The sequence below is a fragment of the Pogoniulus pusillus genome, chromosome Z, assembly GCF_015220805.1.
Source record: "Pogoniulus pusillus isolate bPogPus1 chromosome Z, bPogPus1.pri, whole genome shotgun sequence".
Lineage (NCBI taxonomy): Eukaryota > Metazoa > Chordata > Aves > Piciformes > Lybiidae > Pogoniulus > Pogoniulus pusillus.
Window position 1 is genome coordinate 14,924,779 of NC_087309.1, and position 24,274 is coordinate 14,949,052.

Consider the following 24,274-nt stretch of genomic DNA (forward strand, 5'->3'; position numbering starts at 1 on the left):
TGACATAAAACCACTTGTAATTACTCCTACCAAAACCTTTTAGGGCATAAAAAGTCATCTTAAAATAAGAAATAAAATATAAAAAACTAAAACCCCAAAACACAAACAACAGAAATTATCCCACTCAGCAGAAGAACAAAAAAAACCCACTTCATGCTACTTCATTCTTCCCAATGAGAACAAGCAAGAGATATCAAGGAAAACATGAAGGTCTTCTGGCAAGGGAGGTCAAGAACAACAAGAATGGCTTCTTCAAGTACACTGGAAGTAAAAAAAAAAAAGACTAGAGGAAATATGGGCGTATTACTGAATGAAGTGTGTACCTTGGTGACAGAGGATACAGAGAAAGTGGAGTTACTGAATACATTCTTTGCCTTAGTCTTTATTGCTCAGGCCAGCCCTCAGGAGGTCCAGACCTCTGAGGTCACAGAGAAAATCAAGAGAAAGAAAGACTGCTTCAGCTGAAGAGAATTGGGTCAGAAATCAGTCAAGTAAACTGGCCATCCACAAATCTAGAGTATTCACCTGTGAGTGCTGAGGAAGCTGACAGAAGTCATTGTTAAGCCACTTTCCCTCATTTTTGAAAAATTCTGGAGATCAGGAGAGGTGGCCAAGGACTGGAGGAAAGTCAGTGTCACTCCAGCCTCCAAAAAGAGTAAGGAGGACGCAGGTAATTATAGGGTGGCCAGCCTTACCTCCATTACTGGAAAGGTGGTGGAACAGCTTGTTCTTGGTGACTTCTCAAAGCACATCAAAGAGTGAGTTATCAGGAGCAATCAGCATGGATTCCACAAGGCAAGGTCATACTTGAGCAAGGTGATAGCATTTTCTGATAGCAAAACTGGTTGGATGGATAGATGAAGGGAGGGCAGTGGATGTGGTCTACCTTGACTTCATCAAGGCCTCAACACTGTAGATTGGATGATTGGACATGAAAAGGAAGTGGAAGCTGTTTGAAGGATAAAGTTCAGGGGGTTGTGATCCGTGGGCCAGAGTCTGATTGGAGGTGTGTGGCTAGTTGTGCTCCGTGGAAATCAGGAATGGGTCCAGCCTTGTTCCACATCCAGTTGGCAGGCAGTCACTAGTGGTGTTCCCCAGGGATCAGTGCTGGGCCCAGTCCTGTTCAATATCTTTATTGATGATCTGGACAAGGGGATTGAGTCCAGCATCAGTAAGTTTGCAGATGACACCAAGCTAGGAGCAGGTGTTGATCTGTTGGAAGGTAGGAGAGCCCTGCAGAGGGACCTGGACAGGCTGGATGGGTGGGCAGAGGCCAATGGGATGAGATTGAACAAGGCCAAGTGCAGGGTTCTGCATTTTGGCCACAGCAACCCCAAGCAGCGCTACAGGCTGGGGACAGAGTGGCTGGAGAGCAGCCAGGAGGAAAGGGACCTGGGGGTACTGATAGATAGTAGCTGAAGATGAGACAGCAGTGTGCCCAGGTGGCCAAGAGAGCCAGTGGCATCCTGGCCTGGATCAGGAACAGTGTGGCCAGTAGGACGAGGGAGGTTATTCTTGCCCTGTACTCAGCACTGGTCAGGCCACACCTTGAGTACTGTGTCCAGTTCTGGGCCCCTCAATTCAAGAGAGATGTTGAGGTGCTGGAACGTGTCCAGAGAAGGGCAACAAAGCTGGTGAGGGGCCTGGAACACAAACCCTATGAGGAGAGGTTGAGGGAGCTGGGGGTGTTTAGCCTGGAGAAGAGGAGGCTCAGGGGTGATCTTATTACTGTCTACAACTACCTTGAAGGGGCGTTGTAGCCAGGTGGGGGGTGGCCTCTTCTCCCAGGCAACCAGCAATAGAACAAGGGGACACAGTCTCAAGTTGTGCCAGGGTAGGTATAGGCTGGATATTAGGAAGAAGTTCTTCACAGAGAGAGTGATTTGCCATTGGAATGGGCTGCCCAGGGAGGTGGTGGAGGCACCGTCCCTGGGGGTCTTCAAGAAAAGACTGGATGAGGCACTTAGTGCCATGGTCTAGTTGATTGGTTAGGGCTGGGTGATAGGCTGGTCTGGCTGATCTTGGAGGTCTCTTCCAACCTGGTTGGTAAAAAAAAAAACAAAACCAAAAAAACAAAACCACATTCATCAGTGACCTCAATGACAGAACAGAACGTACTTTCAGCAAGTTTGATGTCAATACAAAACTGGGAGTAGTGACTGACTGACTGTAAGGCTGTGCTGCAATTCAGGGAAACATGGACAGGCTGGAGAGCTTGGCAGAGAGAGACTTAAAAAAATTCCACATGGGCAAGTGTAGGAGTCCTGCATTGGGGGTGCATTAAGTGTGGCAAGCAGGCCAAAGAAGGTTCTTCTTTGCCTCTATCTTGCCCTGGTGAGACCTCATCTGGAGTACTGTACCCAGTTCCAGGTTCGCCAGTTCAAGTTGTCCAAGAACTTCTGGAGAGAGTCCAGTACAGGGCCACTATGATGATTAGGGGTCTGAAACATCTGCCTCATGAGGAATGGTAGACAGATCTGGGATCCCTTAGTTTGGGGGAGGATGAGGATCTCATGAATGGTTGTAAATATTTAAAGAGCTATTGTCAGGAGGATAGAGCCAGACTCCTCTCAATGGAGTTCAGTGACAGGACAAGGGGTAATGGTACATGACGTTCAACGTAACCACCCTTTGAGGGTGACAGAGCACTGGAATAGGCTGTCTAGAGTCTCTCGAAGTCTTTCAAAGTCTCCTTACCTGAGTGCATTCAAAACCTGCATGGATGTATTCCTATGTAATTTACTCTAGACGATGATGTTTCTCTAGCAAGGGTGTGGGACTAGATGGCTCTAAGAGGTCCCTTCCAACCCCTACCGATCTGTGATTCCGTGAGAGAGGCACTGAGCCACGCCTCATGACTGTTCACCTCTTCCTGAAGCAGTCGGGGCGCAGCCTCTCCGCAGCTTTGACGGAGCACTGAGGGGGGCCGCCTCCCCCCGTCACTCCTGTCCCGCCGGCGTGCGTAAGTTCCGCGGAACGACCCCACAGGAGCAAGCGCCGCTGCCTGCCAGGGGCGGGGCAGAGCTCCGCACCACCTCCCCGCGCCCCCTCTCACACCGCGCGGCTATGGGCGGGGCCAGCCGGCCTGCCGCTGCGCGCGAGGGGCCCCCTGTCACGTGACAGGGAGAGCAGCCACGCCCCTCGCTCTGCTCACGTGGTGCCAGGGCAGGCGGAAGGGCCCGTGCACGGGCGCGCGGGCGGAGAAGGGGGCGGGAGGCGCCGGCAGGCGACCGCCTCGCGTCGCGTCACGTCACGTCACGTCACGTGGCGGGGGGGAGGTGCCGGCAGGCGACCGCCTCGCGTCGCGTCGCGTCGCGTCACGTCACGTGGCGGGGGAGCGGCCTCGCGCGCGCGTGGAAGAGGAGGGAGGGAGCGAGCGAGGCGCGGGGCAGTCACGTGACGGCGGTGGGCGCCTCTGCTGCTGCTGCTGCTTTGTGAGCATTGGGCAGGTACTGCGCGCGGGGACGGGGTGGGGGTGGCGGTGGCGCGCGCCCGCGGGCTGAGGCGGCTCGGGGCCGGGGACCGGGAGGGTCTCGTCCTCCTCCCGCACTGCCCTTACCGACGGTGATGGCGGTGAGGTGGTGGGCCCGCGCGCCCCTCCCCGCCCAGCCGCCCGGGGGCGACCGTTGCTCCCTCGGCTGCTTCAGGCTCCGGGGCAAGCCTGTCGGACAGCCCCGGCCGCCCCAGCGCCCGGCGCGACGGGCTCGTCCTGAGGCCAGTTCCTCATCCTTGTGGGAGCTTTTGTCCGACAGTGGGTGTCTGCTGGAGCCACTCCTCCCCTCAGGGCCTGCCGCCCCTTCCCGGCCGAGGAAGGGTTGACGGGGGGTGGCGGAGTGTGAGGGGAGGCGGCTGTGCCCTACTTTTCTTCGCGGCCGCCCGGGGGAAGCTTCGCCCTGCCCTAGATTGCCACCCCCCCTCCCCCCTTCAGGGGCGCGAGTAGGGGCCGCCGAGTAGGCCGCGGTCGTGGCCATCTCCCGCCCTGCTCGGATCTGTGCTTGTGTGGAGAGGGGGAGTCCACCGGACCCCCGTCGGGTGCTGGGAGAGGTGAGTTAACCTTCCTCTCTCTGCCGTTGTGGGACAGGGGTCTTGCACTTCATCTTGTTTGATTCTTATCATCTTACAGTCTGAGGTGCCTCTTCGGACGGGATCGTATTTTCTCCTGGCTCTGTGGAAGGGGGTTGTTGAGGAAGGCGGTGTAGCCGGCCCCGTTAGGGGAGAAGCTGGGCTGCTGGAGGAGTGTGTGCTTTTGGTCCCCTTCCTAATCTCCAGTTATCCCAAAGGAAGGGAACAAGTCGGTGGATAGCTATGGATTAGAGCTTGTGTAGGGCTCACTTCCATGTTGTCTTTCCCTGTCTCCTTCCCGGATGCTCTCTCGTTGGTGGGATTGGAGGAGGGTAGGGCAGCCGTGTCAGAGCCACAGAATTCACTGACATTAACATGTCGGCAGCAGCAGTAGGTTACTTGAGGACATGGCCACGAACCGTTCTCCCCCTTAACCTTCTCTGCGTAGTTCTTCTTCATCCCAGAATATGTGTGGTTGCTGAGAATTGGCAGTTAGGGCAGGCCCTTGCTATTGGGGTGGCTTATACTGCTTTTAAAAATGGAGGAAAAGGCTGTTCTGCCTGCTGTTGTTGATGGAGAAAATTGCAACTGGGTAGCAAACTGGCAGAAACCTTTCTGCAAGAAGCTGGATATAGAAAGGGATCTGGTGCACACTTGAACCTGATGGCAAGGACTGGAACTGTGTGATGTGAAACATGTTAAAATATGTGCTGCAATTTCTATAGCGCTCTTGAATGCTGTCTGGGAACTGCTCAGGTTCAGCCTGTCTTGAAGCTTCTCTCTTCTAGGTGTGTTAACATAGGAGCATGGACGTGCAGAGCCTTCTTGGTTGTACTCAGAGGAACGCAGTGGCATGGAACAGAAACTTCGGGTTTGGTGTGGAGCTATGCCAGGGAAAGCTTGCAAGGCCGATCCTGCATTGTTTCTAGCTACCAAGTAGCTATTGGATCCTAGTTGTTTCAGTTTGAGTAAATGCTGAATGTTTGTAATACAGCAGTACAACAAGCAATAGCCTCTGGGGTGGTAATGGCTAGTGAAATGGAGGGCCATCCTGGTGTGAGAGCAGCTGTTTTTTTTGAAGGAGAGAAATTGGAGCTGAATGTGAGAAAGGAAAGGAGGGCGAAGACTTGCAGGCTTGGAGTAGTAGCACTTGCTGTTGAAATGGAGCCCTTTGCAACTAATGGCAGTACCTTGGCCTTCTGAGGTTTTGTTTTTTGGTAGTTACCAGGTCCATTTAGCAATTCCCTAGCATATACCATGTTTTTTAGTGGAATTTGAGTTTGGATTCCTACTTGCCTGACTCAGTATTTATACCTGGGCTCAATCTCTCTGTGGTGGTTTGACCTAACTAGTTTAAAGAATTTATTTTTAACCTTAGACTGGGTAACTTCAGAGCAAGCAAGGCTAAATGACTGTGTAGTGTTAATGATGTTTTGGGACTCCTTGAGGGTTACATGGAGAAACTGGATTAACTGGTGTAAATCAATTTTGATGCAGTCTGCTAAATGAGCCAGCCTTTGTGTTTATAACCTCAAGAATCTTGGTAACTTGGGGAAGGGAGGAGTGAGAATTGGCTAAGCTCTACTCTGTATTTTTCTCTAGTTGCAGTTTTATCAGTGCACTGATAGAAAAATATGTATATATTTACAGTGAATGCTTGGGGGGTTTGAACTAGATGATATTTAAGGTCCTTTTCCACCTAAATCGTTGTATGAATCTAATAAACACAAAGCCATGGAAATTCAGAGATGGATACTGATTAGTTTATGTTGTTTTGGCCAGTCCTCAAAAGAGCTCCTGGTGCCATGACTTGCAAAAGGGTTTCACCATTTGAGGGGATTTTGGAATAACCAGCTTGGCACTAGAATGTAAAGAATTTAAGGGAAACCCCATCAGAAAGAGCTTGTCTATTACCAAAGGCTATTATTTTAAAATTACTTAATTTTGTAGTTGTTACAGTTTTAAAACTACCATTTTAGAACTCAGAGTTTTGATGTTTTGTATTTCTTTTGTGGACTTTTATGTACTGCTTTTCTCATGGAGTGCCATTTTTGGGTATGTTTTATGTTTGTTGCTGGAGTCTGCCTAGTGATACTGATCATAGCAGAATAGCATGCTGATTAATAGTACTTGGGAAATGTGTGTGTCATAGATCCTTAATACACTGTTAATAATTAGTATTGATAGTATTACTATTAATAGTAATTTTTGCTTGGAATTTCATTAATGTTTAGTACCAGGACTTGAAATAGTTTTTCATAAAGGAACAGGAATACAGCTTCCTATCTCTTATTAGTATTTGTTACCCTTGTCTCTTATTTGATTAAAGTACATGAGCAGGACTCTGCAAACCTGTGTTCTGTGTTGAGGTTTGCAACAGCCTCATATGACCTGCACAGAAGAGAAGCCGAATGACTTGTCCTCTGTTTAAGATGACAGATTAAAGAAATTCAGTGTTGTATTTGTATTTCAAAGGTACTGAATGTAAGGTGCTGAAGGAAATAAAGTAATATTCACTTCAGTATTGTTGTTCTGCTGGAGCTTTGTGTTGAGTTTTGTTTTTCTGATATGATCTGCTCACTGTAACCTATTGCATCTTCTTTGTATTTTTGGAGAAGACCTAGTCTGGACTTGTACTGTTTTTCATATAACTTCCCTAAGCAGGTTATGATCATTAAAGCAAGAGCCAGGATGAAAGGCTGTGCTGTACCTCCTTTGCAGTTAACTGAAGATTCATATTTTACAAAAATGTTACAGAGGGTTTCTCCATTTTGCTCTAATGTGAAAGCACTTGCTTTAATTTTGGCCACCTAAACTGGGAATTTATTGGAACTCCCAGTCCACCTGGGGCTCCTGCAGTCTGTTTCACAGGTGTGGTGCCTTCAGTCCTTTCACCCCACTGCTTCTCAGCACCGCAAGGAGTAGACAGCGACTCAAGACAGATTAGAGGTGATACAATCTGATGTCTGTGATCTCATGGCTTTTACTACATCATAATTTTTACTTAGCATGTTGTTTTCTTTATGCTCTTTCTTGAGTATGAAACTTGTAAGGTAGGTTATGTGAACAGCTTTGTGCAGTTCCCTTGGATGTATTTTTTTTTCCTTTCTTGATTCTCTTGAAATGTATTTTTCTTTTGTTTTGTTTTTGTCCAGACGTCTTTGCAAAAGCTACAAGATGCTATGGCTTCTTTTGAAGGTAAACTTGTCAAACTTTCTCCTCGCTTCCCAAATTCTTAAATCAATCTTCAAACATTTCTAGGAGGAGACGCTTAATCTTTCTTGAATGGTTCTGTGTTTTGACTGCAAGTATAAAACTCCTTACTACTTTATATCTGTACTTCAGTTTTCATTGTTCACCAATTTATCTGTTGATGTCATAATGTAAGTCACTGCACTTAAGTGACATTTACCCTACGTGATTTAACTGAAGATAGATGTCACAGGATGTTAAGAGTTGGAAGTGATCTGTTGTGCTAGTTTGAAGCAGGGTAGAATGTTTTGGTGAAAAGAACTAGATCATAGGCTGTGAAGGGAAAACAGTGGTGATGTCTACTCCCCTCGGAGTCTTGCTGAAGAAGAAAGTAAACATTAGATAACACTCTCGCCATTTTGTCACACTCTCTAGCTTCCAGAGCAAGGTCATATAATCTATTGCAAGTTACACAGGAACACATCCAGACAGGTCTTGAAAGTCTGCAGAGAAGGAGAGTCCACAACCTCTCTGGGGAGCCTGTTCCAATGCTTTGTGACCCTTATACCTTATGTTGAGGTGGAACTTCTGTGCTGTAGTTTATACCCATTGCCCCGTGTCCTATCACAGGGCACAGCTGAGAAAAGACTGTCTCTTCCTTTTTGGCACCCAGCCTGCATATACTTATAAACATTTATTAGATCCTCTCTCAGTCTTCTCTCCAGGTCTCTCAGCCTTTCTTTATAAGGCACATTGTCTTGGGTTCTAATCCAGGCTCTCAATTGTCCTTGCAGCCCTCCTCTGGAATCTGTCAGGTGTATCCTCTTGATTTTCTTGGTATGACAGCAGAAATGTTAGAGCTTGAGTTGTCCCTAATGAAACTTGTGTGGCATTTTTGAAAACCAGCTTTTTTTGTTGTAGAGTCCTTCCCTTTTCAACTGACTTAATCACAGAATAACTGAGGGTGGCAGGGACCTCTGGAGGTCATAATTTCTGGGCCACATACAGTAAGTTGCCTAGGACCATGTTTGGACATCTTTTGAAAATAACTGGGAGTGGAGACTTCATCACCTCGCTGGGCAACCTATGTGAGTCCTTTAACCCTGGCAGTAAAGAAAAAAAACAAACATTTCCCAATGTTCAGACAGAGCCTCCTGTGTTTCATTATGCTGTTGCCTGTCATCCTGTCACAGCTGAAAAGAGCTTGGCTTTGTCTTTGCACCTTCATTTCAGGTATTTGTATGCATTGAGACATGACCTGACCCCACTCTTCCCTGCAAAAAAGAAACCTGACATTTTCCTTACATGGAGCTACTTGACATAGTAAAAATCTGTGTCCTTCAGGCAGATTCAAGGCCATATGTTCTTTTGTGCCTTCAAGAAGGTGGTGGATGAAAGACTGAATTTTACTAGGGGTGTTAATAATTCATGACTCTTAATAGGTGAAGTGGGTGGGTTTGGTATATGGTTTTACAGAAACTGCTGCAAAAATACAGTAAGATGCATGTTTCAAATAAAATAATTTCTTTGCTTGCAGATGCAGAGTAATGGGATGTTTTGAACTGAAGACTATAATTCAGTTTTATGAGGGAAGAAACAGTTCAAATATTTGATTGTCTAGTAGTAATAAATTTGCCTAAGTTCTCTGTATTCTGTCTAGGAGCTGTGTGTGTTGTAAAGCATGATTTAATGTACGTACAATGTTCAGGAGCAATTAGACTGAGTTTTTACTGTGTTTTTGCATGTTGACCATTTCACTTTATCATGGTATGTGCATCAAAATTATTTTTAGAAGTACTTTTACTGAGAGTAAATTCTAAACTTTGCAAAATTGCCTATGTCCTGGAGAATTTGAATTGAACTGTATCTGTTTTTCCTGTTCTTGCAAATCCAGCCTTTTTTTTCCAAAATCCTCAGGATCCCTACAACTGCAGACAGGTTAAATTAAAATTAGATGCTAAAAGTTACTTCTAAGTGAGGATACTTAATCCAAGAAGTGCTGGGATGGCTTTTAGTGCAGTACTCTGAAATGAAGATCGGTGAGATATAGTTTCTGATAAAAACTCTATCTCCAATATTTATATGATTTGTTGCCTTTGCTGATTCTGTTGATTGCTAAGGAGTGCTTTTGGGCACCTCAGTCGTATCAGGGAGGGAAGCAAAAATTCATGACTTAAATATTTCTTCTCATTAAACTAACACCTTAACTGCAGAAGGCATCCTAAGCATTTCACTAGTTATGAAGTGACCCACCTATTATAAACTATAGTAAAACATAGGGTGGGAAACCATAGCGCATGGGTTGATTCTGATTTGGTTTTAATACCTAAGCAAAAATTGAGCACAGAAACACTGAGCCAAGAATCTTACCTTGCAGGCCAGAACAAGCAGGTTTTGAGCACTGAATCAGGCTGTGGTAACTGAAATGTTTTCCATGTAGATGTCGTATTTTGGGATTGGGATTCAGTGTAGCAGAGAACAAATGAAAGAGTTTAGCAGCTGGAGTCAGGATAGTTTTCCTCATCTGCGTTTTAAGAAGTAGTTGGTGGCCAGGAACTGGTTTTATGGTTGTAGGTTCTCTTGTTGACAGACCCTGGTGGCAAAGCAGACATGCTTCCTCTCTTTCCACTTAGCTCACGGTATTACAGAAAAGTTTAGATCAGTTAGTAGCATGTTCTTTTGAAGATTATCTCTTCTCCCTCACTCAACAGGCAGATCCCAATGCAGTGAGTAGAGGGACAGAATAAGTTGCCTGTGTAGTGGCAGGAGAAGGATGTGGTTTGGGGGCTAGATAGAAGACAAGTTTGGGTTGGGGGAGAAAAGGGAAGAAGAGCTTGATATTCTCAATCACTGATATGATGGATTGCTACTTTGATTTTAGTTTGTTCATATTACTCAATCTGTCTTCTACCAGCTGAAGTCACATTGTTAATGCTGTGGAACCTTAGGTGTGTCTTCACAAACAAACAGAATTCCTCTTTTGATGAAAGGCATGGAAAGTGGGTAGTGCCCAGAACAATGAGGCCTGGGGGAATACTTGGGGAGGAGGAAGGGGTCTCTGTTCTCTGTATCCCTTTAAACTATTAAATCTGGGTGGTGAATCATTTGGCACAGTGCCCAGGTTCCAGTCTTTCCAAGCAGTGTTGCAGTGGTGGTGTGTAGCTGCTGGGTTTCCAGTGAGGCTGTGACATTGTTTTACATTTTATTTTTGGTGTTCCCATAAATGCATTTTTGTTCTGCATTTATGGGTGTGTAGAGAAACCTTACAGTGAAATACTGTGAAGTTGTTTGTTTTGTTTTGTTTTTTTTAAAGGTAATATTTTAATTCTTAAGAGTGAAATGTTGAAGGAGAGGGAATAACCTCTTGTGGTGCTCTAATGGTGGGGAAAGTTAGCTCTGTTAGAGACCCACATAGGTGTGTTGAATAAAATGAAAGCATTACCACCTCTTCCAGTTCCTGAAAAATCTCAGCTTCCTAATTCTCAATATCTCTGCCAGGTGAGATAGCTCAAACACTGTGCTAAAATGTGTATCTAAAATATATTGATTTTGTTAAAGTCTAAAGGCATTCAGCTAAAGACAACACAGAAGAGACTGATTGTGTTAGCTTGGTTAATCCAAATGTATGCCTATGTTTTGAGGCTGCATTGTATTTTATACCAGTGTGGTGGTTTTTGCTAGAGAGATGTGAATCTCTACTTCTTGAAATATTCACAGACCAGCTTGGAAGAGGTGCATAGCTTTCCCAGGACTTGTAAATTGGTCTTTCAAGCAGTTTATCTTCAGGGATGTGTCAAAGCTTGTTGAAGTACTGACCTACAGTATTTAGCCTCTAACTACATCAGGTGCTCCAGGCTATGTCAAGTCTGATCTTGAATGTTTCCAGGGATGGTGCTTCAACCACATCTCTGGACAACCTTTTCCAGTATTTTACCACTCTGTGTAAAGAACCTCCTTCTTACGTCCAGCCTAAACCTACCCTGCTGTAATTTGAAACCATTTCCCCATGTCCTTTTGTGGCAAGCTCTTTTGAATAGTCTTTCTCCAGCCTTCCTGTAGGTTCTCTTCAGATGTCAAAATGTATTTTAAGAGGTCTCCTAGAAGCTTTCTGTTCTCCAGGCTGAACAACCCCAGCTCTCTTTGCCTGTCTTCGTAGGAGAGGTGCTGTAGCCCTGTGATGATCTTTGTGGCCCTCCTCTGGATCCACTCCAGCAGATTCATGTCTCTCTTGTATTGGAGGCTGCAGAGCTGTACACAGTGCTCCATATGAGGTCTCAACAGAACAGAATGTCAGAATCACTTATCTCATCTGCTGGCCACACTTCTTTTGATGTAGCACAGGCCTTCTGGGCTGCGAGTGCTTGTTGGCTTATGTCCATCTTCTCATCTGCCAGCACCCTTAAGTTCTTTTCCACAGGACTCCTCTCAATTTTGTCATCCTCCAGCCTCTATTGATACTGAGGATTGCCTAGCCTAGGTGTAGGATCTTGCACTTTGCCTTACTGAACCACATAACATTCTACTCAGCCGGTCCATGTCCCTCTGGATGGCATCTTGTTCTTCAGTCTTGTCAACCACATCACTCAGCTTGGTATCATCTGCTCATTTGCTGAGGGTACATTTCATTGATGAACATACTGAACAGCCGTGGGCCCTTGAAGGACACTAGTTGTCACCTGTCTTCGTTTGTATATCAAGTCACTGACTGCTACTCTTTGTATGTGATTGTCCAACCAATTCCTTATCAACTGAACAGTTGTGTGTTTTAGTAAAATTACCTGAGCTCCCAATTAAAAAAAAAAAAAAGTGAAAGATGTCCTCACTTTACTTCTCAAAAAAATCCATTATAAACTATAAAATTAGGGGTTTATTAAGCTTCACACCAGTTTAAAAAAGAAAAAAAAACTTCAAAAGCTTGTCTTGAAGAAAATGTTGTGAATACTTTCTAATTGTATTTAAATCCAAAACATCACAGCTCCAAGAGTCTCAAAGTAAACCAAAACATTATCATGTTTCTGGAACTTAGGCTTTCAAGGCTTTTACAACAACTGTAACTGAAGCTCTGGATGAGTTCAGCAAAGAAACACTTGTTTACAGTGTGAGCCTTTTAGATTGACTTCAGTGTACTTCTGATTCTTGTAAACTTGCTGTTCAGTTGTGTTAAAATCTCTGCTGACAAGTGAGTTCGAGATAGACATTTATGCATTCTTAGTTGCATCTGACATAAAATTATGTCTTCTTTTGGATTCCTGCTAGTGTATAAGGTTGCCTTTTTTTTATCACCAGGTTTAGAATCATAGAATCAGTCAGGGTTGGAAGGGACCACAAGGATCATCTAGTTCTAACCCCCCTGCCGTGGCTGCAGACACCCTACCCTAGGTCAGGATGGCCAGAGCCCCGTCCAGCCTGGCCTTAAACGCCTCCAGGGATGGGCCCTCAACCACCTCCCTGGGCAATCCATTCCAGGCTCTCACCTCTCTCATGCTGAAGAACTTCCTCCTCACATCCAGCCTGAACCTACCCATCTCCAGCTTCGCTCCATTCCTGCTAGTCCTCTCATTCCCTGATATCCTGAAAAGTCCCTCCCCAGCTTTTTTGTAGGCCCCCTTCAGATACTGAAAGCCCACAACAATAAGGTCACCTTGGAGCCTTCTCTTCTCCAGACTGAACAGCCCCAACTCCTTCAGTGTGTGCTCACAGCAGAGGTGCTCCAGCCCTCTGATCATCCCAGTGGCCCTTCTCTGGACACACTCCAGCACATCCACGTGTTTCTTGTAATGGGGGCTCCAGAACTAGATACAGTACTCCAGGTGGGGTCTCACCAGAGCAGAATAGAGGGAGAGAATCACCTCCCTCGACCTACTGCTATACTTCTGATACATCCCAGAATCTGGTTGGCTCTCTGGGCTGCAAGTGCATACTGCTGGCTCATGTTGAGCTTCTCATCCACCAGCACCCCCAAGTCCCTTTCTTCAGGGCTGCTCTCCAGCCAGTCACTGCCCAGCCTGGATTTGTGCTTGGGATTGCCCTGACCCAGAAGCAGTTTAATCCCGGTTTTTCTTCACACTTAGTTTCATTGTGTTCCTTGGGACTTTTGTTTTAGTCTTTGATAGGAATTTTGATAATTGAACAAAGGTTTTTGTTCTTAAATGTGCTTGTGTATTGGAATGTACATTAAAGTCTAACTCATTATCTCTGGTACAGAAGACCTTGCTCTTGGTGCTTTGCGTTCTGGGAAGTTTCTGGGTTTTCTTCATTACATATGTGATCTTTAAGAACTTAGAATGGTTTTAAGTGAAGTTACATCTCTGGATTTGGGAATGAGATAATATTTAAACATGCTTTTTCCTTCCTGTCTTTCTCTGGCAAAAACTCTGAAAAAAGAACAAAATGTTTTTCTTGGATGTTTTCACAACTTTTGAGATGAACGTTAGTGAATAAATGAAAGTAGAAATTCTCCTTAAAGTTGCTGTTCTCAGCAGTTGCATGCATACTCAGTGATGTTTAAAGGTAGTGTTGTAAGGGCTATGTTATCATGTTCTATCAATCTCTTAAACTTGATCCTGCAAAGATATTCCTGCAATGTGATTGTGATTACACAGTAACTTCTATGACAACAAATCAAGAAGAACATAGAAGTGCTGGAGAATTTCCAGAGAAGGGCTCATAAAGGGCCTGGAGCGTAAGACCTACAAGGAGGGGCTGAAGGAGCCAGGGCTGTTCCGTCTAGAGAGACTACCCAAAAGGAGGTTAGAGTGAGGAGGGGGACAGTTTCTTCTTCCTAGTGACAAACAGAATTAGAGGAAAGGTATACAACCTGCACCAGGGGAGGTTTAAGCTGGATATCATGAAGTATTTCTTCACAGAAGGAGTTACCAAACATTTGAATGATCTGCCCAGGGCAGTGGTGGAGTCACCATACCTGAACAAGTTGAAACAACATGCAAACCTCATGCTTAGGACATGTTATAGTGGTGACATTGCAGTGCTGGGTGGAAGGCTGGACTTGAAAGCTTCTAACAACCAAAGAGACTCTGTGTGCTGGGAGTATAATGCTGCAGAGAGGGGACAGTCATAGAGGTTCTTGGAGTGCATGAAAGCTGACTTTCTGATGTGGCTAGTAAAGGAGCCAGCTAGAAAGGATGCCTTCTTGGAACTACTACTTGTTAACAGAAAGGCTTGTAGGAAATATGACGTTTGGAGGCTGTCCTGTGCATAGTGATCATGAAGTAACAAAGAGTGCTAAATTCTCAGATAAGTGAGGAGGGGCATCATCAGAACTGCCACCTTAGACTTCTGTAGGGCAAGCTTTGACCCTTTCAGGAGACTTGATTGGCAGTGTCCTTGGGAGGCACGCCTGAAGGATGGAGTTAAGGAACGCTGGGCACAGGAAGAAAATGTAAAAGTGCAGGAGTCATAGAATCAACCAGGTTGATTCTATGCCCTATTCAGTCAACTAGACCATGGCACTAAGTGCCTCATCCAGGCTTTTCTTGAACACCTCCAGGGACAGTGACTCCACCACCTCTCTGGGCAGCCCATTCCAATGCCAATCACTCTCTGGCAAGAACTTCCTCCTAACATCCAGCCTATACTTTCCCAAGCACGAATTGGGACTGTGTCCCCTTGTTCTATTGTTGGTTGTCTGGGAGAAGAGGCCACCCCCTACCTGGCTACAGCCTCCCTTCAGGTAGTTGTAGACATCAATGAGGTCCCCCCTGAGCCTCCTCTTCTCCAGGCTAAACAACCCCAGCTCCCTCAGCCTCTCTTTACAGGGTTTGTGTTCCAGGCCCTTCACCAGCTTTGTTGCCCTTCTCTGGACACGTTCCAGCACCTCAACATCTCTCTTGAATTGAGGGGCCCAGAACTGGACTCAGTACTCAAGGTGTGGACCCAAGTGGCTCAGCAGGTCCCTTACTTCTTCCTCATGGATTAGAGGGGGACTATACAGGTCCCTGACTCCATCTGCCACTTCAGGAGTCCAGCTGTCCTGGAGACAGCCTGTCCCATTATTAAAGATTGAGGCAAAGAAGGTGTTAAGCACCTCTGCCTTTTCCTTATCCCTTGTCACTCTATTCCCCTCTCTGTCTAATAGGGACTGGAGGTTGTCCTTGCCCCTTCTCTTGCCATTCATATATTTATAGAAACATTTTTTTATTCTCTTTAACAGCTGGGGCCAGCTTAAGTTCTAAATTGGCTTTTGCTTCTCTAAGTTTTTTTTCTACAAGACCTAGAACCATCCTTGAACTTTTCCTGGGAAACCTCCTCTTTTTTTCCAAAGGTGATACGCTCTCTTGTTTATCTTTAATTCCTTCAGCAGCTCCTTGCCCATCCAGCCTGGCTGCCTCCCTCACCGGCTTATCTTCCAGTACAATGGCACAGCTGCTCCTGTGCCTTCAGGAGTTCTTTTTTGAAGTAGGTCCAATCTTCCTGGGCCCCTTTGTTTTTAAGGGCTGTTTCCCAAGGGACTTTCTGAGTTAGTTCCTTAAATAGGCTGAAGTCTGCCCTTTGGAAGTCCAGTGTGGGGGTTCTGTTGATGTCCCTCCAGTTTTCTCGCTCTATTGAAAACTCTGATTTTGTGGTCACTGGACCCCAGGCAGCCTCTGACCACCACATCCCCAACCAGCCCCACTCTATTTGTGAGCAGCAGGTCAAGCAGGGCTGCCCCCCTGGTAGGCTCATGTAACAGCTGAGATAAGAGGTTGTCCTCTATACACTCTAGAAACCTAGAATAGGATACTCTTATACTTAAAAATGTGCTGATAGGGAAAAAGGCCATTTCAGAGAGTTTATGGCCTTTTGATGAGGGGATGGACCATTCAGGAGGACAACAAAGAAACAGTGATGCTATGCAGGGAGAAAATTAGTTGGACCATAGGCCAACTAGAATTCTAGCTATTGCCATGAAAAATAGTCAGAAATGTTTTTGTAAATACATTAAAAAGCCCCAAATGACAATTTTCATCCTTTATTTGGTACAGGGGGAAACAATGACTAAAGATGAGGAAAGCAGTGAGAAACCCAGTGATTTCTTTCCTTAGTCTTTAATAGCAGGACTATGGGTAGCCAGCCCCTTGAGCTTGAACACAGGGACAGGGAACAGCAGGAGACCTCCGTAGTCCAAGAGGAAATGGTGAGTGACCTGCAGGACTACACAGGCATACACCGGTCTATGGGACCACATGGTTTACACTTATGAGTGCTGAAAAAGTTGGCAGATGTACTTACAAAGAGACTTTTTTCATTTTTCAGTAATCCTGGCTAATTGGGGAGGTCGCAATAGACTGGAGATTAGCAAATATGATGCCCATCTGCAAGAAGGGATGGAGAGAGTATCTGGGGAAATACAGACCTGTCAATCTGACCTCAGTGCCAAGGAGGTCATGGAACAAATAGTCTTGAGTGCTGTAACACAGTTTATAGGACAATTAGGTAATCAGGCCCAGTCAGCAGGGGTTCATGAAGGGCAGATCTGGCTTAGAAAGTGACCCACTTGGTAGATGAGGGAAAGGCTGTGGGTACTGTTTAGCTGTTGTTGCTTTTTCCCACAGTACCCTCATGAAAGAGCTGGCTGTCCTAGGTCTGGATGGGCATATATTCTGCTGAATCAAACTGGCTGGAGTGCCACACCCAGGGAGTGTGAGTGAATGGAGTTGGCAGCTGGTCACAAGTGGTGTTTCCAGACCTCAGTGCTGGGGACACTCATGTTGAATATCTTTATCAGTGATCCTGACAAGGAGATTGAGGTAATCCTTGGTAAATTAGCAGATGATGCCAAGTTGTATGAAAGTGCTGATGAAGGGTAGGAAGGCTCTTTAGAGGCATCTGGACATGCTGTATTGATGGGCTGAGGTCAATCATATGGCTTCAGCTAGGCCAGTTGTTGGGTCCTGTACTTGGGCTGCCAAGATGATGCTACATGCTGGAGGCAGAGTGACTGGAAAGTTGCTTGGCAGAAAGGGACTCGAAGGTGTTGATTGCTGAATGTGAGCCAGCTGTGTGCTCAGGTGGCCAAGACTAGCAATGTCTTGTCCTATACCAGGAATAGTGTGGCAAATGAAACTAGAGAGATGATTGTCTCCAAGTACTTAGTGCTGGTGAGGGTACACCTTAAGTGTATGTTCAGTTTGTAGTGCCTCAGTGTAAGATATTGAGGTGCTGGAACATGTCTGGAGAAGGATAGTGAAGCTAGTGAAGAGTTTTCATAATGAGTTTTATAAGCAACAGCTGAAGCATTTAGGGTTGTTTAGTCTGAAGAAAAGGAGGCTGAGAGGAGACCATGAGGAGGCTGTGGAGAAGTGGGTATTGATTTCCTATGAAAAGTCATAGGAAGAGAAGAAATGACATCGAGTTATGCCAGGGGAAGCTTAGATTAGACATTAGGAAAAACGTCTGTACTGAAAGGGTTATTGAAGACTGGAGGTAGCTGCCCAGGAAGAGGTTGAATCATCATCACTCGATGTATTTTAAAACCATCTAGATGTGGTGCTTAAGGATGTAGTGCAGTAGTGGCCTTGGTAGACTTGGATAATTGTTGGACTTGATCTTAAAGGTTATTTCCAACCACAGTGATTTTGTGATTGTTTTAGCAGTTTGCCTTCTGATTAAAGCTTTGGGTAAATGCTGCCCTTTTAACTGTGTATGTCTTTAATGTTTTGCTTTTACAAGAGGATACATGTAGAATGACAAGCTACATTTGTTCTTCTTATGTGTTTCTGATTTCCACTTTAGTCAATCAGGCTGTTCTTACTGGTTTTTGAAAAAAGCTTGTTTTGGGCAGGGTATTAATTAATCTTGAAAAACAGTCTTCATGTTTTAAAATGAAAATAAAGAAATATTCTCAACGTTCTGCATTTTAAACTTGACCCAGTTTATTTACAATGTTATCTTTGGCTTTTACAGCAATTATGCTTAACAGTTCCCTCTTGTAGTAGAATTTTCAAGTAGCATTCTGTAAATGGCTGAAATTTGTAATTGTGATTAAAAATCTGTTACTTAAGTTTGTAAAGCATTTTTTCAAACTTTGTATTTTGTCTTGGCTGTTATCTCTTGCTCGTCCTTTGCTTGGCTTCTGTCTAGATGCACCTCTTTCGTTTGCTGTGGTGAAATTTTGTTTACAACACATCTGCTGGAGTAGTGTGGCAATGACAATCTTTAAAACTACTTGTTCAGTAAAGTTTTTGTAGTGCAGTATCATCCTGGTTTCAACTAGGACAGAGATAATTTTTATTCTTGGCGGCTAGAGAAGTGCTTTGTTTTGGATTCAGTGTGGGATTTGATATGAGAAGGAACAGTGACAACAGATTGAATATTTTTAGTTGCTATTAAGAAATCAAGAACGTTTCAACTGCTTACATCTTGCTAGTGTGCAGAAACACCGAAAGCTGGATGGGACCTAGAGTGGCAGATCTGAATTGGTCAGTGGAATATTCCGTGTTTCATAACATCATGTTTAATGTATGGATGATGATTGGCTGGGAAACAAGGACTTTTCTGGGATGGCAGTTTTCTAATTTTCTTCTCTGGGATCACTAGCCAGGAACAGGCTATGCCTGGCCTTGGTCAGTGGGTGGTGAGCAATTGCATTGTGTATTACTCTTTTGTGTATTCTATTGTTACAGTTATTGTAATTATTAGATTGTCAAATTCTGCTCATCTCAACCTGTCCAACATCTTTACCTTCACTTCTCCAACTCTTCCCATTCCTGGGGGAGTGTGTGGCTATGTGGTGTCTAGCTGCCAGCCAAGTTTCAACTACAAGTATGATGTATAAAGCTGATACCTGTAATATTTTAGAGCTGTTGCTGGAGCTGGACACCACAGTTAGCAAAATGTGTGTTGCAAGTGCAGTCTCAGAATTCACATATGTATTGAGAGTGTGGTGCTGCAACTAAGTAAGAGAAAGTGAGATGTGAGGAGTGCAAGCCCTGTTTCTTTTGAAAGTAACTTCACCTTGTAGCAGAGTGCTTGATCTTTTAGACCGTTAGAACAGACAGGTGACTAATATCCTTTTGTGATGTTTCAGAAAACAGATGTTCTACTTCAGTATTTTAAAGTTGCCTTGCATGATATAAAAACCCTGCATAACTCTGTGGAACCAGGAGCTGTTGCTCATTATAATGCTATAATAAACCAACTCATCAAAATACAAAAAATGTTTCAAAGGTAGTATAAGCTTTAAGAAAATAAGTGAATTAAGTTATGTGAAAGGGAGTTTTTTACTGGTTTATCTAGGAAGGAAGTTTTGAAGACACACTTCATTTGCTCATTCAGAGTTTGCAAACTTAAAAATACTGTTTGCATGTATCTTGAATTTTATTTTAGGCCAGGCTGGCTTAGAAAGATGGTGAAGGAGAGTGAGTACCTACTTCAGGAGACATGGCAGGCAAACAACATTTAACTGAGCCCAGACTTGGAGAAAAATGTAAAGATGAGGAGGCTGAAACAGTGACTGTGGCTCTTAGAAGAAGTCTCTGGGTAGAGAGACAGGATCACAGCTTGTTAGTGATTGGAAAGGAACTCCACAAATCGTCGAGTCCAATCCCTGTGCCAGAGCAGGCCCATAGAATTTAGTCCAGGTCGCACAGGAACACATCTAGACAGGTCTTGAAAATCTTCAGAGAATGACACACCACAACCTTTCTGGGCAGCCTGTTCAGTGCTCTGTGACTCTTACAGTAAAGAAGTTCTTCCTCATGTTGAGGTGTAACTTCCTGTGCTGTAGTTTATACCCATTAGCCCATGTCCTGTCACAGGGCACTGCTGAGAAGAGTTTGTCCCTTTCCTCTTGACTCCCAGCCCTTAGATATTTATAAATGTTGATTTGATCCCCTCTAAGTCTTCTCTTCACCAGACTCAAAAGCCCCAGGTCCCTTAGCCTGTCTTCATAGGGCAGTGCTTCACCCCCTTAACCAATGCTCCCAGCCCTCCATTGGACACTTTCAAGTAGATTACTGTCCCTTTTGAACTGGGAAGCCCAAAACAACACAGTATTCCAGGTGTTGTCTCACCAGGGCAGAGTAGAGGGGGAGGAGAACCTCCCTCCATCTGCTGACATCACTCCTCCTAATTCAGCCCAGGATCCTGTTGGCCTTCTTGGCCAAAATAGCAGTTGCTGTCTTATAGATAGCTTCTTGTTCACCAGGACTCCCAGGTCCTTCTCCACAGGGCTGCTTTCCAGCAGATCACCTCCCACCCACCCTGTACTGGTGTTGTTTATTACTCCTTTCCAAGTGCAGCACTCTGCGCTTAATTTTGTTGCACCTCATTAGGCTTCTCTGCCCGGATCTCCAGTTTGTTCAAGTCCTGCTGAATAGTTGCACAGCCTTCAGGTGTGTCAGCCAAGCCTCCTGGTTTGGTATCATCAGCAAATTTGCAGAGTAGACTCTTTCTGTCCCCTTGTAAATGTCATTGATGAATGGCAAATTCTGCCTGGCAAACCTGGTGGCCTTCTATGAACAGGTCACAACATTAATAGCTGCGGGGTGAGCAACTGATGTTATTTACCTGGATCTGAGCAAGGCCTTTGACACTGTCCCACACCACATCCTAGTCTCCAAGCTGGTGAAACATGGCTTTGATGGGTGAATCAATAAATGGATGAAGAACTTGGAATTCAACAACATATGCAGGCACCTTGACTCTTTGGTTTCTGCTTGGATGTTTTCACTTCTGCTTTTGGATTTGAATTCTCTGTGGAGAGCTTTTTATTTACCTGCTCCTTTCTATGTGTTGTACATATGAAGTTGTAAAGATTGTTAATCTTTCATCTCTTTGTATCTTTTGGTATTGTTTTGATACAGATCCTGTAAACTTCTGGAACGATTGAACGAGAGTAAGTGAATTTACATGATTCACCAACTTTAAGTTGTGATCACGAGGAAAACAATGCTCAGTCAAGTGGGAAATGTTAGGCGAAACCCAAGTTTTCTGGCTGAAGCAAATCAAGATGAGGATTAGTATCAAAGGAAATGAATTATCACCTCGTTTAAACCTAGACAAAATGCTAACAGTGCCTGTGATCACAGAAGGAGCAATCCAGAGCTGGCAGAGAAATAGAAGTGATCTCTTACAGCTTGCAGTCTCAGTGCTGTTTTTCTGGCTGCTTGTCCCTGAGTATCTGACAGTACGTTTAGAAAAAAGTCTTAGCTTCTTGCAATGCTTCCCTTTGGAAAACTAAACTGAAACAAATGGCAGTGAGTTTTCATTGAGGTTTTTATGTGCAGTAAAAACATAGAGTTATAAAGCAAGCAGTATAGCAGTATTAAAAGTTTGCCTTAGAATGTTTCTTTTTCTCCTTCTGGAACTTCATACTCTGAGTCGTATATGTCACTGTAAAAAAAAAAAAAAAAATCAAGGTTTTATTTTGATGGATTCACCTTTTGCTTAAGATGACTCTCTAGCAATGTCATAATTATAGAAAAAATGTTCTAGAATATCTTGCTTTATTTAAAAGAGGCTTTTCAGCAAGCCTGAAGGATTTTTTTTTCTGAATGTCTGAGCATGTTGCAGGCTGTCGTCTGTGATGGTCTTCTTTAATCAGCTTCTAGATCAAGGACTAGGGATCTCTACAGATGCAGAAGTTGTATCTGAGCTCTTTGTGATACCAAAACTCTGAAGTTAGAATAAAAAAATCTGGTATCATGTTTTGTTTTGTTTTTTTGGCACTTTTTTTTACATAAAGCTTTATTGCTTATGTAGTGCATTTTGCTTTTATGTCCCTTGTGGCTTGTAATTATTAGTTGCTTTTTTGTTAGGAGTTGTAGTGAGATCTGATGAGTGTCACTATTTCAACCCCCTCTGCCGAAACTTCTTATAATGATGGTACTTTTAAATTTATTATTCTAATATGAATTAACTGGTGGCTTGGTTTTTTTGGTTGTTTCTTTTTTTGATGCAGTTGAATATGTTGCTGCCACTATGAGAGTGCAACAAATGTCTCTGCTCTTGCTGTGCTATTTTTAGTCCTGTTACTTGTATCTGTTTCTATTCAAAGAATTCCTCTGGAAGCTGTTCCAGGAGAGCATGGTTCAACAACATGTGAGGGAGTCAAAGGGGGCAGGGAGACCACGAGTGATGAGCATGTTCATAATTTGGGGCAAGATGTCCACTGGCAAATGCCTCTTCCTGAGTGCTGTCTTGTTTACGAGAACACAGCTCAGTGCAAATTCTCCCTTCTGGGTGTTGTCTTGGCTATGCTGCTTCCAGCTTGCTAGCCATTTCTTTGTGGCCTTTGGAGTACCTGGGTTTCAACATAAGTCTTGTTCAGTTTGTTTTCCTGTGTAAACAGCAACTAATTTTAGGTGCTGTTTAGGTATGGGCTGTTACATCAGAGCGCATAGCTAAAATATGCATTTCTGCAACTGAGTAGCAAAAGCTGGCACTTCCCAGTATTTGTCTCTTTGGCTGTTCCTTTTACTTTTTTTTTTTTTTTTTTTTAGTTTTCCTATTAAGTTTTTAAAAAGTTAACAACCTTTTTTCCCCCCTTGTTTTGCTGTTGCATAAATTATTTCTCTGCTAGAGGTTTATTAATGATTGCTAAGGAGCTCATTTGTAACTTCTGGTTAGTTATACTGGTAAACCACACACCCAAAGTGTCCTTTAGCTCATGTTGTATGTACTGACAGAGCTACTTTGAAAGTGTCCTTCTGACATTGTCGCTAGAGGTATGGGAAATACTGGGTTTGAGACAAGTTGATCACAGTTAATATAGGAAGGTCGTATGTCTGTGTAGCTTTAGTTTTATCTGGGAAGCTTTGCCTGCGTAAGTATTTTCTTCTTGTGGTAGTATTAACAGCTTGACAAGAGTGTGACCTGTGATCATATGTCCTTCCGTATGTTCTTCAAAGAGAGTATCTGTAACTTGTTTGATTTGTACTCTGCAGCTGATTCCTCACCGACATATATATGCATGTGTGTGCCCCGAGCTCACCTCGCCTTTTAGGTGACCCCTGAGTTCATCATGAATAAGCTGGAAAGATGTGAAAATTAAGGTCTGCAGAGGCTTTGCTTAGTATTTTTTTTTAGTGGAGGGAGCCATCTGAAGAACTTTTAAGTCACCTAGCCCAACCTTCCTGGATGACTCTGTCTGGATTTCTCCTCAGATGCGCTACTGTGAGTTTTAATGAGCTGGCAGAGTGAACAAGCCTTTTCAAGGTGGAGCTTTTGTTGGGGAAAGAGTTGATGTTTAAAGGTATTATTCCTTTGAGAGTTAAATTTAAAACTGACTATCAGAAACATTGAATATTTAGGTGTGCGTACAGAATCATTAAAGGTTGCTTTTTGTGGCCACAGGAGACCAGTGTTACTGTGTTCTTTGCTAAAACTTATGGAAAGATAACGAGTCTGCAAGAGATTGAACATTAAGGAGTGTTACTAATGTTGCAAGTTATGTTATATTAAACAAGATACGTTTTCCCGCTACTGTTCGAAAGACTATTTGTGCCAGAAGACACTGGTACATTCAAGGCCACTTTGCTATCAGAGTGCCTTCCTGGGAGTTTTGTGGGTTTTTTTAATTCCATCAAGAGATTTTTAACTTTCCTGTTGTTGCATGTGAAGGCCTGACTGGGATCAAGTCTTGCTGTGTTGAATCGCGGGAAAATAAAATAGCAAACCTCACATTTTGCTTATAGTGGAGAATAGCCACTGAAATGCAAGTTCACAGTTTCCTCTTGAATTTACTCTATTTCTTATGTCAGATTCAGCAGTTTTATAGCCACGGTTTTCCACCGGATAAGCTTATTGAACTGACTCACTGCTTTGTTTTAGAGGATTTAGTTCACTCTTGGGTCAGCTCACTGAGCTTGCACCCTTTGCAGCTGTATTGTCATTACTCTTGAAGGCAAGCACAAGATTATGTCATTGAAGAGTAGGGAAGCAGAAATGCTGTTTCTACTGACAGCTTGCAGATGTGTGGTGTTAAGTGTGAGTTGAACCTGGATTTTAATGAAATAAACTGGGTTATGCCTGCACCATGGATTGAATTTTGAATGAATGTACAATGAGGTCACAAATGGGA

At 44.1% G+C, this 24,274-nt stretch overlaps 1 protein-coding gene across 3 annotated transcripts in view; it reads left to right on the plus strand.

The window, feature by feature from the left end:
- The first annotated feature begins 3,333 nt into the window (after positions 1–3,333).
- The window catches only part of UBAP2 (ubiquitin associated protein 2), a 148,787-nt gene continuing 127,846 nt past the window's right edge, over positions 3,334–24,274 (plus strand). For 2 of the 3 annotated variants that reach the window (XM_064140700.1, XM_064140701.1), the window contains exon 1: positions 3,334–3,449. The gene's annotated coding sequence lies outside the window, so the exon portion shown is untranslated. Of the gene's footprint in view, positions 3,450–3,951; positions 4,045–24,274 lie in introns of those variants that run through there. The other variant, XM_064140702.1, reaches the window with a different exon arrangement.